General features: G+C 41.1%; 1 protein-coding gene across 3 annotated transcripts in view; it reads left to right on the forward strand.

Moving 5' to 3' along the window:
- Nucleotides 1-13407, forward strand: part of MAN1C1 (mannosidase alpha class 1C member 1) — a 231525-nt gene that overhangs the window by 95219 nt on the left and 122899 nt on the right. The gene's annotated exons all lie outside the window — the stretch shown is intronic.

The following is a 13407-nucleotide window of genomic DNA, read 5'->3' on the forward strand; positions in this document are numbered from 1 at the left end:
GACCAAGCGGTTAGATGGTCAAGGTCGTTTTGAATGATAGAAGTGTTGTCTGTGGTGTTAAATAGTTTGACATCGTCAGCAAAGAGAACACAATTACTTGAGATATGGTCACAAAGATCATTAATGTATAGAATAAAGAGTGTTGGTCCAAGGACGCAGCCACTCTTGACAGGAACAGGATTTGATAAAGCATTGCCAATTTTGACCACTTGTTGTCTGTTAGACAGAAAAGCAGATATCCATTTGTGGAGGGGTCCTGAGATGCCATAGGATGTTAGTTTAAGGAGAAGTTTATCGTGTACTACTGAGTCAAAAGCTTTGCAGAAGTCTATGTAGATTGCATCTATTGATTTGCCTTGATCTAGATTTGAAGTCCATATGTTTTTGCAGTGGAGAAGTTGTAAGTTACATGATAACTTTTTCCTGAAACCAAATTGTTTGTTGGAGAGTAGGTTGTTAGTTTCTAAGTGTGAGGTAATGGATTGGTTGATGATAGATTCCATGACTTTGCAGGTGACGAGCAAAGGGAGATCGGTCTGTAGTTTTCGACTAAGCTGGGGTCTCCTTTTTGAAGATGGGGATGACTGTGGCTAGTGACCAAAGTTTGGGAAGAGAACTGGTAGTGAAAGCTTTATCAAAGATAATACTTAGGGGTTCAGCTATATTAATGGAAAGTTTTTAAGAAATATGCACATAGACCATCAGGTCCAATAGAAAGCGATGGTTTTAAGTTGTGAAGAGCTTTACCAACGTTGTCTTCTGTGAAATCTATATGAGTTAAATCATCATAGTCATTGCTGGTTCGTTTGTGGAATGTTGGATATGTGTTGTCGGAGTTAACAAAAACTGAGCCAAAGAAAATGTTGAAGAGGTTTGCTTTGACTGTTTCGTCATTGCATTCTTTGTTGTTAGAATCTTTTAGTGGTGGGATGGATCTTGAATCTTTAAGTTTACTGTTGACAAAATTATAAAAGGCACGATTGGAATTTGTGCGTAGAAGGTTTTCTTCTTGCTTGGTGTGGTAATTTGTGCATTCAGTTTCTATTTGGTTGCATATGTTTCTGTGACGGTTTCTGAAGTTTGTAACATAGCCTTTTTTGTTTCTTTTCCAGAGGGATTTTTTTTTTGATTGAAGCTTTTTTATTGATATGGGTAGTTTGTTTTTCTTGGACATGGTAGTCATTCGTGGTACATATAATTTAATGACTCTATTGATTTCAAGTAGGAAGATTCTATAGAGGTCATCAGCGGTTATGCAGGTTGCAAACAGATTTTGCCAGTTCAGAAGTGAAAGATCGTTGTTTATAAGGTCGTAATTGGCTTTCTTGAAGTTGTAGTTGGGAGTTCTGGTGTTATGACGATTTAAGTATGGACGTATATTGAGACGAAAATCAATCATGCAGTGGTCACTGTTTGAAAAGGGTTCTTTAATTTGTAGTCCGTAAATTGAGTTTGGATTGTTGCAGAAGATGAGGTCAAGGCAGTTGTTGAGTCTTGTATTGTTAGTTACAAGTTGTTCAAGACCTAGTTGTCTGGTGTGCAGAGCTTTTGAGGGTAGGAGTTGAAACAGTTTATGTCCAGGATGCGAGGGATCTCTAAATATTTTCCCAGCCCTCTTTTTGACTCGTGCAGTATACAGGTCCTCAATGGAAGGCAGGTTAGTAGCCATTGTTTTTTCTGCAGTTCTAATTGTCCTCTGAAGTCTGTATCTGTCTTGTTGGGTTGCAGAACCAAAGTCCAAATTTATACCTCCAAATTTGCAATTTTAATAAACAGGAATGCCCACTCAGAAGGCAATGTTAATCTGTTTTAAGGGTTCTGGGTAGAATGTATTCAACAGTAAATGTTACAAAACCAGACTATTTTCCCTCATATGAACCCAGTTTTCAAAGACATCTTGACAAGGTGACCTCAAGTAGGCACCAAGACAAGATTTATCTTAAATAAAAAGATTTATAGGCAGGAGGGTTTTTTTTTTTTGTCTCCAAAAAGGGGTCACAATGTAGTTTACTACCATTATAGAAAAGAAATAACAATCTTCAAAGCAGTTACTTAGAAACCAACATAAAAAGGCTCAGGGAGAAAAACAGGACTGTGGAAAGCTTCGTACAATAAATCTCTTGGCTCGGCTCACCAAAATTTCCTGAAAGAACCCGGCCAAAATTTCCCGAGCTGATCGAATCCCTGAAAAAGGATCTGACGGGTATAAAATATTTAATCATCTAGCTCTCCCTGGTAGCTCAAAAGAAAATTTGTTTTTGCATCTGTCTGATATTGAATCTGGTACAGAAGAGAGCACAGACCGGTTGCACAAAAGGCTGCCTTCAAAAAAGCGAGCAGGATCAGAATGAAAACTAAATTTCATTTACTTGATATTATCAAGTACGCTTATTATCTTTGCCCTGCAACTGTGTAATTTTTCCTCTTCTCACAGTAAAAACCAACGACTTGGTTCCAAATGTTGGAAACTCTCTAGGGGTCATCCGAAACCTTGGCAGGTCACCCAGGTGGTCGTTTTGTGACACTGGTTTGTTTGATGGACAGAGATGCAGATTCTGGCTTCATCAGTTAATTAGGGAGCAACTTTAAAATGTGGTCCATAATTTGGCTGCAGGTAGTCCGCGACCATCATGAAGACTGCCCATCACAGTCATGACTTGTGACAATCATAAAACAGGTCACCCACACAATTGATCTGATTTTACCAAAAAAAAAAAATTGCAGGATCTGTTAAGCAAACATTACAGGAATAAGAATAGAAATTAATTAGGAGGGGAGAGGAGAAAGGAGAGGAGAGGAGAAGAGAGGAGAGGAGAGAGAAGAATAGAATAGAATAGAATAGAATAGAATAGAATAGAATAGAATAGAATAGAATAGAATAGAATAGAATAGAATAGAATAGAATAGGAGAGAGAAGAATAGGAAAGGAGAGAGAGGAATAGAAAAGGAGAGAGAGGAATAGAAATAGAATAGAATAAGTTAGGAGATCAACCCTGACTGCTCTTTAGAAGATGAAACTCAAATACTTTGGCCACCTAATGAGAAGGAAGGACTCACATTAGGGAACGATTGAGGGCAAAAGAAGAAGGGGGTGACAGAGAACGAGGTGGCTGGATGGAGTCACTGAAGCAGTAGGCGTGAACTTAAATGGACTCCGGTGGATGATAGAGGACAGGAAGGCCTGGAGGAATGTTGTCCATGGGGTCACAATGGGTTGGACACGACTTCGCAACTAACAACAACAAGAGTAGGGTAGGGTAGAGTAAGAATAGAACAGAACAGAACAGAATTAAATTCTTTATTGGCCAAGTGTGATTGGACACACAAGACATTTGTCTCCGGGGCATAAGCACTCAGTGTACATACAAACGACAGAGTGATAGATCATAGATCATAGTTACAAGCAGTAAACATAAGATGTAACAAGGAGGAGGTATTAGGGAAGATGAGAACGATAATGTCAATACAGCCTATTACATAGGTGTATAGCTTTAGGCCTAAGGCAGTGCTATGGGAACCAATGTGTGAACCAACTGAGCTGAAGAAGCTTCTTGGATGAGAAGTCTTCAAAGAAAAACCAGAAAGTTCAGTTGCCTCTTAAAAAAGCACCTTTGGGACAATGTGAACCAGTGGTTCCCTGTGGGCATGGTTGGGTCAAAAATGACGTGTAAGTTTAGGATACAAGTAATCTTCAGCTAATGGCCACAACTGGGACCAGAACTTCCATCACTTAAGAATTGCAATAGTTAAATGAGTCATTATGAGACTGCAGCCGATTTTATAACCTTTTTGCCAAGGTCATTAAATGAATTCAGCTTCCCTCATTGGCTTTGCTTTTTGGAAGCAGGCTAGGAAGGTCACAAATGGTGATTATGTGACTCTGGGCCAGTGCAACTGTTATAAATATAGGCCAGTTATCTCATTATCTCTCTGCCGCAACCATCTCATAAGTCATTGTTTTCAGCCAATGTCATAACTTCCACGGTCTCTAAATGAATGGTTGTACGTCGAAGACTACCTGCAACTGGTAAATAACATACTTTGGCTTAAGGGGAAAGAGTTGCATGAAAATCCAGAGCTAGATAAGCTACTTATACTCTGGAGCCTTGTACAGGAGCTTGAATTTTTGTCAGTAAATTCAATTTTCCATAGTAGTTAATCCGACACTTGACCCTGAAACCTTAATAATTCCTCCTTCCCTTCCCTTCACCCCCTCCAAATTCTATTCAGATAGTGTTGCCTATACAGTATTTCTCCTTATTTATATCAGGGGTCTCCAACAGTGTTACAACCGGTTCACTCCACGCAAGCGCATTGCATTTCTGAACAGCTGAGGCACGGCAGTCTGCTCTGCAGCACCTATCAGCTGGGCTAAAAATGAAGGAATATAGGTAGGTGTAGCTCAGGGATGGGCGGGAGGGCCCACTTGACGGTCGCCCGAACCGGGGTGAACCAGTAGAAACCCACCACTGGTCTCCAACCTTGGCAACTTTAAGCCTGGCAGACTTCAATTTCCAGAATCCCCCAGCCAGCAGCTGGCTGGGGAATTCTGGGAGTTGAAGTCCGCCAGGCTTAAAGTTGCCAAGGTTATGGAGACCCCTGATTTATATGACCGTCTGTGAAGGGACGTTGGTCTTACCGTGATACGTCCTTTCTCAATTTGCCTTCTTTCCTTCTCCATTGCTTCACACCATGAGGCACCTTTCTATGCCAGATCTGACCATGACTGAATACATCTTTCCCAGAATTCCCTGTGAAAGCAAACTGAGAATTCTGGGTATTATAACATTTAAAGTGAATACATCTAGGAGACACCGAGTAAGGCAGGGGTATCCAAACTTGGCCCCTTGAAGAGTGGTGGACTTCAATTCCCAGAATTCCCCAACCAGCGTGAGCTATAAATATGAGCAAGTTGCTGGCTGGGGAATTCTGGGAGTTGAAGTCCACCACTCTTCAAGGGGCCAAGTTTGGACATCCCTGAAGTAAGGAAAGAAAACACAGATAGTCCTCAATATATGAGCGCAATTGAGCCCAAATTTCTGTTGCTAAGCAAAACAGTTGTTAGGTGAGTTTTGCCCCATTTTGCAACCTTTCATGCCACAGTTATTAAGTGAATCACTGCAATTGTTAAATTAGAAACATGGTAAAACCTGGCTTCCTCGTTGACTTTGCTTGTCAGAAGTTTGGAAAAAGTGATTGCATGACCCTAGGACACTTCAGCCGTCCTAAACACAAGCCAATTGTCACGGTCCAAATTTGGATCACATGACTATGGGATCCTGCAATTGTCATAAGTGTGAAAGGCGATCATAAGTCCCTTTTTTTTTTGCAACTTTGAATTGTCACTAAATGAAGAGTTGCAAATAGAGGACTACCTGTAGATCAATGAGTAAAAGAGTACATTCATAAGATTATGTTGAATTTATGTTTTACTGATAAAGAAATAAAGGGAGACTCTGAGCTTGTCGATCGAAAGGTCGGCAGTTCAGCGGTTCGAATCCCTAGTGCCACATAACGGGGTGCGCTCCTTTTACTTGTCCCAGCTTCTGCCAACCTAGCAGTTCGAAAGCATGTAAAAAATGCAAGTAGAAAAAATAAGGATCACCTTTGGTGGGAAGGTAACAGCGTTCCGTGCGCCTTTGGCATTGAGTCATGCCGGCCACATGACCACGGAGACGGCTTCGGACAGCGTTGGTTCTTCAGCTTTGAAACGGAGATGAGCACCACCCCCTAGAGTCGGGAACAACTAGCACATATGTGCGAGGGGACCTTTTATCTTTAGTATAGATCTATTTCAAGCTATTTAGCTCTCATCAGCTAGCCATACGCTTCTGGGATTGGAATCTGGGCTATTTGCATATTAGTAGATGAATTAACCTCTAAGCCACAGTGTTGGCTATACCAGGGGAAAGATTAAGTGGTTTTTTGCCAGGACAACTTGGTCTACCCCAATTATGGGATGGAACATACTGCTTCCACTTTCGCCTTTCAGCCCCAATCCAGGAGTCTTCACAGACAGTCGCTTTGGTGACAAACTATTTTTGTGTTGAATTTATGTTTTACCGACAAAGAAATAAAGGGAGACTAGTATAGATCTATTTCAAGCTATTTAGCTCTCATCAACTTAGCCATAGCCTTCTGGGATTCGAACCTGGGCTACTTGCATATTAAGTAGATGTGTTAACCTCTAAGCCATTCATGCTTCAAACGATTAAAAACGCATCAATACCATGTTAATCTGCATGGGGGAGAAGGAAGGTTGCAGATGATAGGAAAAGGAAATGCTTAACATTAGCTTTGCACCCTGCTTTTGGGTGGCAGCCATCAGCCATTTTTCTTGAATTACTTATAAATAAATCAACTGTAGTAGAAGAAAAGCATGTAGGCAAAGCTTTAAGGTTAGCTATTGTAAATTGGTGGTAAGAGAGGTTCAGGAAGTCCAACTTTTCCCCCTGGGCAGAAGTCAAATGCGCGTATAAATTAGATAAACACTACAAACTACTACTTTAGTAAGAACCCAAATAGATTTGTAACTTTATCTGTGAATGGTGCATAATTGACTCTGCTCTCTGCGTCAGCTTTTTTATATCCGACATTGATGGATTGACTTTCTGGTGAAGGAAGTAAATACCAAAGGAATAGTAGAAGATGGAAGGAAGCTGAAGGAGAGCCCTCTGACTCTTTTGCATTAAGACCCCACTGGGAATATTGCATCCAGTTTTGCTCACCACAGTGTAAAAAAGATGTGGAGACTCTAGAAAGGGTTCAGAGAGGATCAACAAAGATGATTAGGGGACTGGAGGCTAAAACATATGAAGAATGGTTGCTGGAATTGGGTATGTCTAGGTGAGGGGTCTGCAAACTTGGCTCTTTTAAGACTTGTGGACTTCAACTCTGGGAGTTGAAGTCCACAAGTCTTAAAAGAGCCAAATTTGCAGACTCCTGGACTAGATTAATGAAAAGAAGGATGAGGGGTGACATGATAGCAGGGTCCTGATATCTCAGGGGTTGCCACAAAGAAGAGATAATCAACCAATTCTCCAAAGCTCCTGAAGACAAAACAGGAAGCAGTGGATGGAAACTAAGCAAGGAGAGAAGAAACCTAGAACTAAGCAGAAATTTCCTGACAGTGAGAACAATTAATTAGTGGACTTCAGAAGATATGGGTGCTCTAACACTGGAGGTTTTCAAGAAGAAACTGGACAGCCATTTGTCTGAAATGGGGTAGGATTTTCCTGCTTGAGCAGGGGGTTGGACTAGAAGACCTCCAAGGTCCCTTCCGATCCTGCTATTCTTCTACTGTGTTTTCCAAGTGCCCTTGTTAACTTGGAACAGTTGTAAGTCGAGAACTACCTGTAAAGCCATTAGGTTTGATCAAATCCCGAAAAGTGAGCTACCGTAGAGTTTGGTCCCCGCTAGCAAAATGCTTCTTGTTGTGACTATTGATGATGCAGTTTTGCTGGACGGAAGGGCAGAAGCTTCTTCCAGACGTCCTAATATATTGCTGAATAACCTTACTGATGTTCATTTTTCCTGCCCTTTGGAGGTCTGGATATGGTTGTTGATCTCAGCAGCTAAGAAAGGTCAACTTGGGTGGCGAAGCACCTGGAAAGTTGGGGGGGGTGGAACCCAATTTGGAAGAAAGCTAAAGCCAACTGTTTATATAACGCTGTCCAGAAAACTGCATGGATGCAATCACCAAGAATCAAGTTCTATTTAAGAACATCTTTACCTTGTGTGGCCTTTTGGACTGAACTATCTAAAGGGGTGGTGTGCTGTTAAAAACGCAGGGGCGGGGAGGGGGGAACTCACATACATCAGATTGAGTCTCCTGTAGCAAAATTACTTTTTTTGAGCATAAAAGCAATAAATGCGATCAAGGCTGAGAAGTGATGAGAACCCAAAGAAAAGGAGGGCATTAAGGAGACAACCTGACTTGGTCTGTACCAGGGGTAAAATCCAGCAGGTTCTGACAGGTTCTGGAGAACCGGTAGGGGAAATTTTGAGTAGTCTGGCAGATACCATCTCTGGCTGGCCCCTCAGTGGGGTGGGAATGGAGATTTTGTAGTATCCTTCCCCAGGAGTGGGGTGGGAATGGAGATTTTGTAGTATCCTTCCCCAGGAGTGGGGTGGGAGTGGAGATTTTGTAGTATCCTTCCCCAGGAGTGGGGTGGGAATGGGAATTTTGTAGTATCCTTCCCCTGGAGTAGGGTGGGAATGGGAATTTTGTAGTATCCTTCCCCTGGAGTGGGGTGGGAATGGGAATTGTGTAGTATCCTTCCCCTGGAGTGGGATGGGAATGGGTATTTTGCAGTATCCCTCCCCTGCCACGCCCACCGAGCCACACCCACAGAACCGGTAGTAAAAAAAAAAATTGAATTTCACCCACTGTCTGCACCACAAGCAAACTTAGTTTGATGGGTAATTTCCATGCATTTGAAGGAGATCAGGGAGGGAAGGGACATCTTCCTTCCAAATTTTTCAACCATATCGGCGGAAACCCTATTTATTATTTATCCACTGACTTACTGACCCCTTCCTTGGAAGAAGTGGACAGAGGCTGGAATCTCAAGCTTTCGAGAACAAGGGAAACCCTTCGTTTTTCATCATTTTATTTTTTTAAAAAAAAGGTGGGGAGGGAAGTCTTGGCCACTAATCTTTCTCTAACCTCATAAGGATGCATATTTTTCCTCCTCCCTTCCTCTGCCAGCTGGGCCCAGGCCTGCGAAGGGAAGTCAGAAACATTCTCTTTCAATAACAGTGTCAGTGACCTCTAAGTAACTGTCTTTCTGGGAAATCCAGTTTGCTGATTATTTGGAAATATTTTTTCCCACCCACAGTTTTTGGAGAACTGCTTGTGTCAGAAAACAGAATGGACTCATGAAAGTTTATATGCATGCATACATACATATCAGGGGTGAAATGCTCCCGGTGCGGACCCAATCGCCCGATCCGGTAGCGATGGTGGGTGGTCTGGAGAACCGGTAGCAAAAAAACCCTACCCCCCCATACCCAGCTGAGCTGCACAATCATCAGAGGTTTTTTTTCTTTCTTTTAAAAGCATTTTTTCTTCGGCCAAAAAAATGCTTTTAAAAAGAAAAAAAGCCTCTGATGATCGTGCGGCTCAGCTGGGATCCTCAGAGGCTTTTAAAAGCATTTTTTCTACAACCTCTTCGGCCGAAGAGGTTGTAGAAAAAATGCTTTTAAAAGGCTCTGAGGATCCCAGCTGAGTTGTCTGATCGTCAGAGGCTTTTTTTCCTTTTAAAGGCAAAAAAAAATGCTTTTAAAAGAAAAGAAAAGCCTCTGACGAGCTGAGTTGCCTGGGAAATGTAAGGGGCCAGCCTGCATCGCTTCTGCCCGGTCTACCCAATGCGGCTTCGGGCCAGTTTACCCAATGCGAAGAGGAAAGATCAGGTCAGCGTGGCTTTAGCTTGGTCTACCCAATTCAAAGAGAAAGCATGCCAGCAGTTTGGGGAGTGGCGTCAAACTGGCCACGCCCACCCAGTTGGCCACACCCACCCAGCTGGCCATGCCCGCCCAGCCCCCCCGAGGTCAATCACAGCCCTGATGCGGCCCTCAATGAAATTGAATTTGATACCCCTGATCTAGATTCTAGAACAGGGGTATCCAAACTTGGCCCTTTGGAGAGTGGTGGACTTCAACTCCCAGAATTCCCCAGCCAGCATGAGCTATAAATTTAAGCAAGTTGCTAGTTGGAGAATTCTGGGAGTTGAAGTCCACCACTCTTCAAGGGGCCAAGTTTGGACATCCCTGTTCTAGAACAAGGCTCTCCAAAATTTAAGACTTGTGGACTTCTACTCCCAGAATTCCTCAGCCAGCATACTGAGTATGTCTGGGAGTTGACGTCTCTAGGTCAGAGGTCTCCAACCTTGGCCACTTTAAGACTTGTGGACTTCAGCTCCCAGACATACTCAGTTGGCTGGCTGAGGAATTCTGCGAGTTGAAGTCCACGAGTCTTAAAGTGACCAAGGTTGGAGACTCCTGCTGTAGGTCTTAAAATTGCCAAGTTTGAAGAGCCCTGATCTAGGAAGAGTGGACCTGCCACTGTAATGTGCTGAAGATGGGCCTGTCTTTGAAGCTGACCTTGAAACTTCAGCTGAGGCAGAACTGAGCCACTGTCAATTCATGGAACCAGCTCCCATTACATCACTCATACCTATTGGAATTGCACAAAAGACCAAAATGGCTTAGAACCAGGTTAATTTGAAGAATTGCTCGAAGCCCTATAAACCAGGGGTCTTCAATCTTAGTGACTTTAAGGTTTGTGGACTTCAACTCCCAGAGTTCCTCAGCCAGCTTTGCTGTTGTTAGTTGTTAAGCTTTGCTGGCTGAGGAACTCTGGGAGTTGAAGTCCACAAACCTTAAAGTTACTAAGGTTGGAGACCCCTGCTATAAACCAATCTGTGTTTTAATATTGGCTGAGAATTGGGTGGTTGCTTGCTTCCATATTGCCAAATCTGTCGACAGTAGGAAGGAAAACTCCTTCAGCAGTCGTTCTTATTTTGTGCTTTCCCTTCCCAATGAGCATTTATCCAGTCTGCTACATTTAAACTGTAGCTGTTTTTAGCTGAGCATGGAACATATTAAAATATACCTGGATTTATTTGCAGCTCTTTATGATTGTGATGATATTATTCTCTTCTTGGGTGATTCGTATTCTGTAACCCAGCTTGGAAAGACTTGAGTTCTAGAATTACAGTTAAGAAATGGATTAACTAAAAGCATTCTTACTGAGAGAGAATGAGAGGAATCTAAACTTCAGGGCTTAATTTAAAATGTATTCTTTTACCATGCAGCAGAAAAGGACTATATATACCTATGGTTCTTATCCTATCTATTAATCTTTATTAAATAGATAGAAAATAAAATTCTTTATTGGCCAAGTGTGATTGGACAGACATGGAATTTGTCTTTGGTGCATACGCTCTCAGTGTACATAAAAAGAAAAGATATGTTTGTCAAGAATCATAAGGTACAACACTTAATGATAGTCATAGGGTACAAATAAGCAATTGAATCATACTAGGAAACAATCAATATAAATAGTAAGGATACAGCAATAAGTTACAGTCATAAGTGGGAGGAGATTTTTATTTATTTATTTTTATTTAATTTTTTCATAACAATATACACAAGCATAACAAGCATAACACAAAAGATTATATAATATATAAACATATATATGAGGAGAAACAAGTAGTATAAGCATATATATATATATATATATATAGGGGAAGAGACAATAGGACAGGAACGGTAGGCACATTTGTGCTCTTATGCACGCCCCTTAGAGTCCTCTTAGGAATGTGGTGAGGTCAACAGTGGATAGATTTTTAATAAAACTTTTGGGGTTATGAGAAGAGACCGCAAAGTCAGGTAATGCATTCCAAGCATAGATAATTCTGTTAAAGAAATCGTGTTTTCTGCAATCTAAACTGGTGCGGTTGACATTAAGTTTAAATCTGTTGGTAGCTCTTGTGTTATTGTAGTTGAAACTGAAGTAGTCATTGGCAGGAAGGACATTACAATGGATGATTCTATGAGCTAAACCCAGGTCCTGTCGAAGGTGACGAAGTTCCAAGTTTTCTAGACCCAGGATATCAAGTCTGGTGGAATAAGGTATTTTAGATGGGTAATAGGAATTATGAGAAGATTAATAGTAATAGTAATGCAGACTTAGTGAATAGTTTGACAGTGTTGAGGGAATTATTTGTTTAGCAGAGTGATGGCATTCGGGAAAAAACTGTTCTTGTGTCTAGTTTTTCTGGTGTGCAGTGCCCTGTAGCGTCATTTTGAGTATAGGAATTGAAACAATTTATGTCCAGGATGTGAGGGGTCTGTAAATATTTTCACAGCCCTCTTTTTGACTCGTGCAGTATACAGGTCCTCAGTGGAAGGCAGGTTGGTAGCCATTGTTTTTTCTGCAATTCTAATTGTCCTCTGAAGTCTGTGTCTGTCTTGTTGGGTTGCAGAACCAAACCACTAATTAATCTTTATTAGTTGTTAGGACAATCTTTAACCACTACATCCAGAGGTCTAATTTTGAAGAACTGTTGCAAAACGGGATAAATGGTGGAGACATATATGTATGAGTTTCTAAGGAGCATATGATTGGTGTTGAGATAAGTATGTTGCTCTGATTATAGGATGATTTGGTGCAAATCAAGAGGTTCTATTTTTATTTTATTTTTATTTTATTTATTGGATTTATAAACCGCCCTTCTCCCGAAGGACTCAGGGCGGTGTACAGCCAGGATAAAAAAGAACAATATACAGTTAAAATACAATTAAAAAACTTATTATACAGTATGGCCGAAATAATTAAGAATTATGAATCTAAAAACCCCAATTAAAACTAGAGAGAAAATTTAAAATTTAAAATTCAACAATTTAAGAAAGCCCCGCACGAACAAACAAATATGTTTTCAGTTCTCTTTAGGTATTATCTCAGTGTCATAGCTGGTGATCTTAGATATTCCGTCTTGAATAATTGTTTTGCAATAGACGCAGTCTTCAACTTATGACCACAATTGGGGCCCAAATGTTCATGGCTAAGTAAGGTAGTTGTTAAGTGAGTCAAGTCTGATTTTATCTTTTTTGCTACAATGGTTAATGTCATGCAGTCATTAAACAAATCCATCTTCTCCCATTGATTTTGCCTGTTGGAAGCCATTTGTGAAGGTTGCAAATTGCGATGACATGACCCAGGAAAAATGCTGCAGTTATTATATATATATATCAGTTGTCAATTGTCCAAATTTTAATCATGTGACTTTGGGAGGGGGGATAAGTTGTAAGTCACTTTTTTCCCTGCCATTATAACTTTGAACGTTTGCTAAAGTAAGGGTTGTGAGAATTCCTATTTGTAGCCTACAATATGCAGCTAGCTAGTTAATGGGCCTTTGGTGGCTCAGACTGCTAAGACAGTCTGTTATTAACACAGCTGCTTGCAATTACTGCAAGTTCAAGTCCCACCAAGCCCAAGGTTGACTCAGCCTTCCATCCTTTATAAGATAGGTAAAATGAGGACCCAGATTGTTAGGGGCAATAAGTTGACTTTGTATATAATATACAAATGGATGAAGACTATTGCTTAACATAGTGTAAGCCGCCCTGAGTCTTCGGAGAAGGGCGGGATATAAATGCAAATTTTAAAAAAAATGTACGGAGAGCAAAAGAGATTTCTTACGCCCACTTGTTAAATGCTAATTTGTGAATTTATATTCATTGCTAGACAAATTTCACCCAGAATTCAACAGCAAGACAGAATCATTGTTTCTCTGGGTTTGTGCATGCGTATTTGGATTCCTTCGGTCTCCTGGCACATCAATTAACTATCCTTGAACACAGTGATGCCCAGATGCTGTCTGGAAAAAAACAGATACC

This window comes from Ahaetulla prasina, chromosome 10 (assembly GCF_028640845.1).
Source record: "Ahaetulla prasina isolate Xishuangbanna chromosome 10, ASM2864084v1, whole genome shotgun sequence".
NCBI classification, from domain to species: domain Eukaryota; kingdom Metazoa; phylum Chordata; class Lepidosauria; order Squamata; family Colubridae; genus Ahaetulla; species Ahaetulla prasina.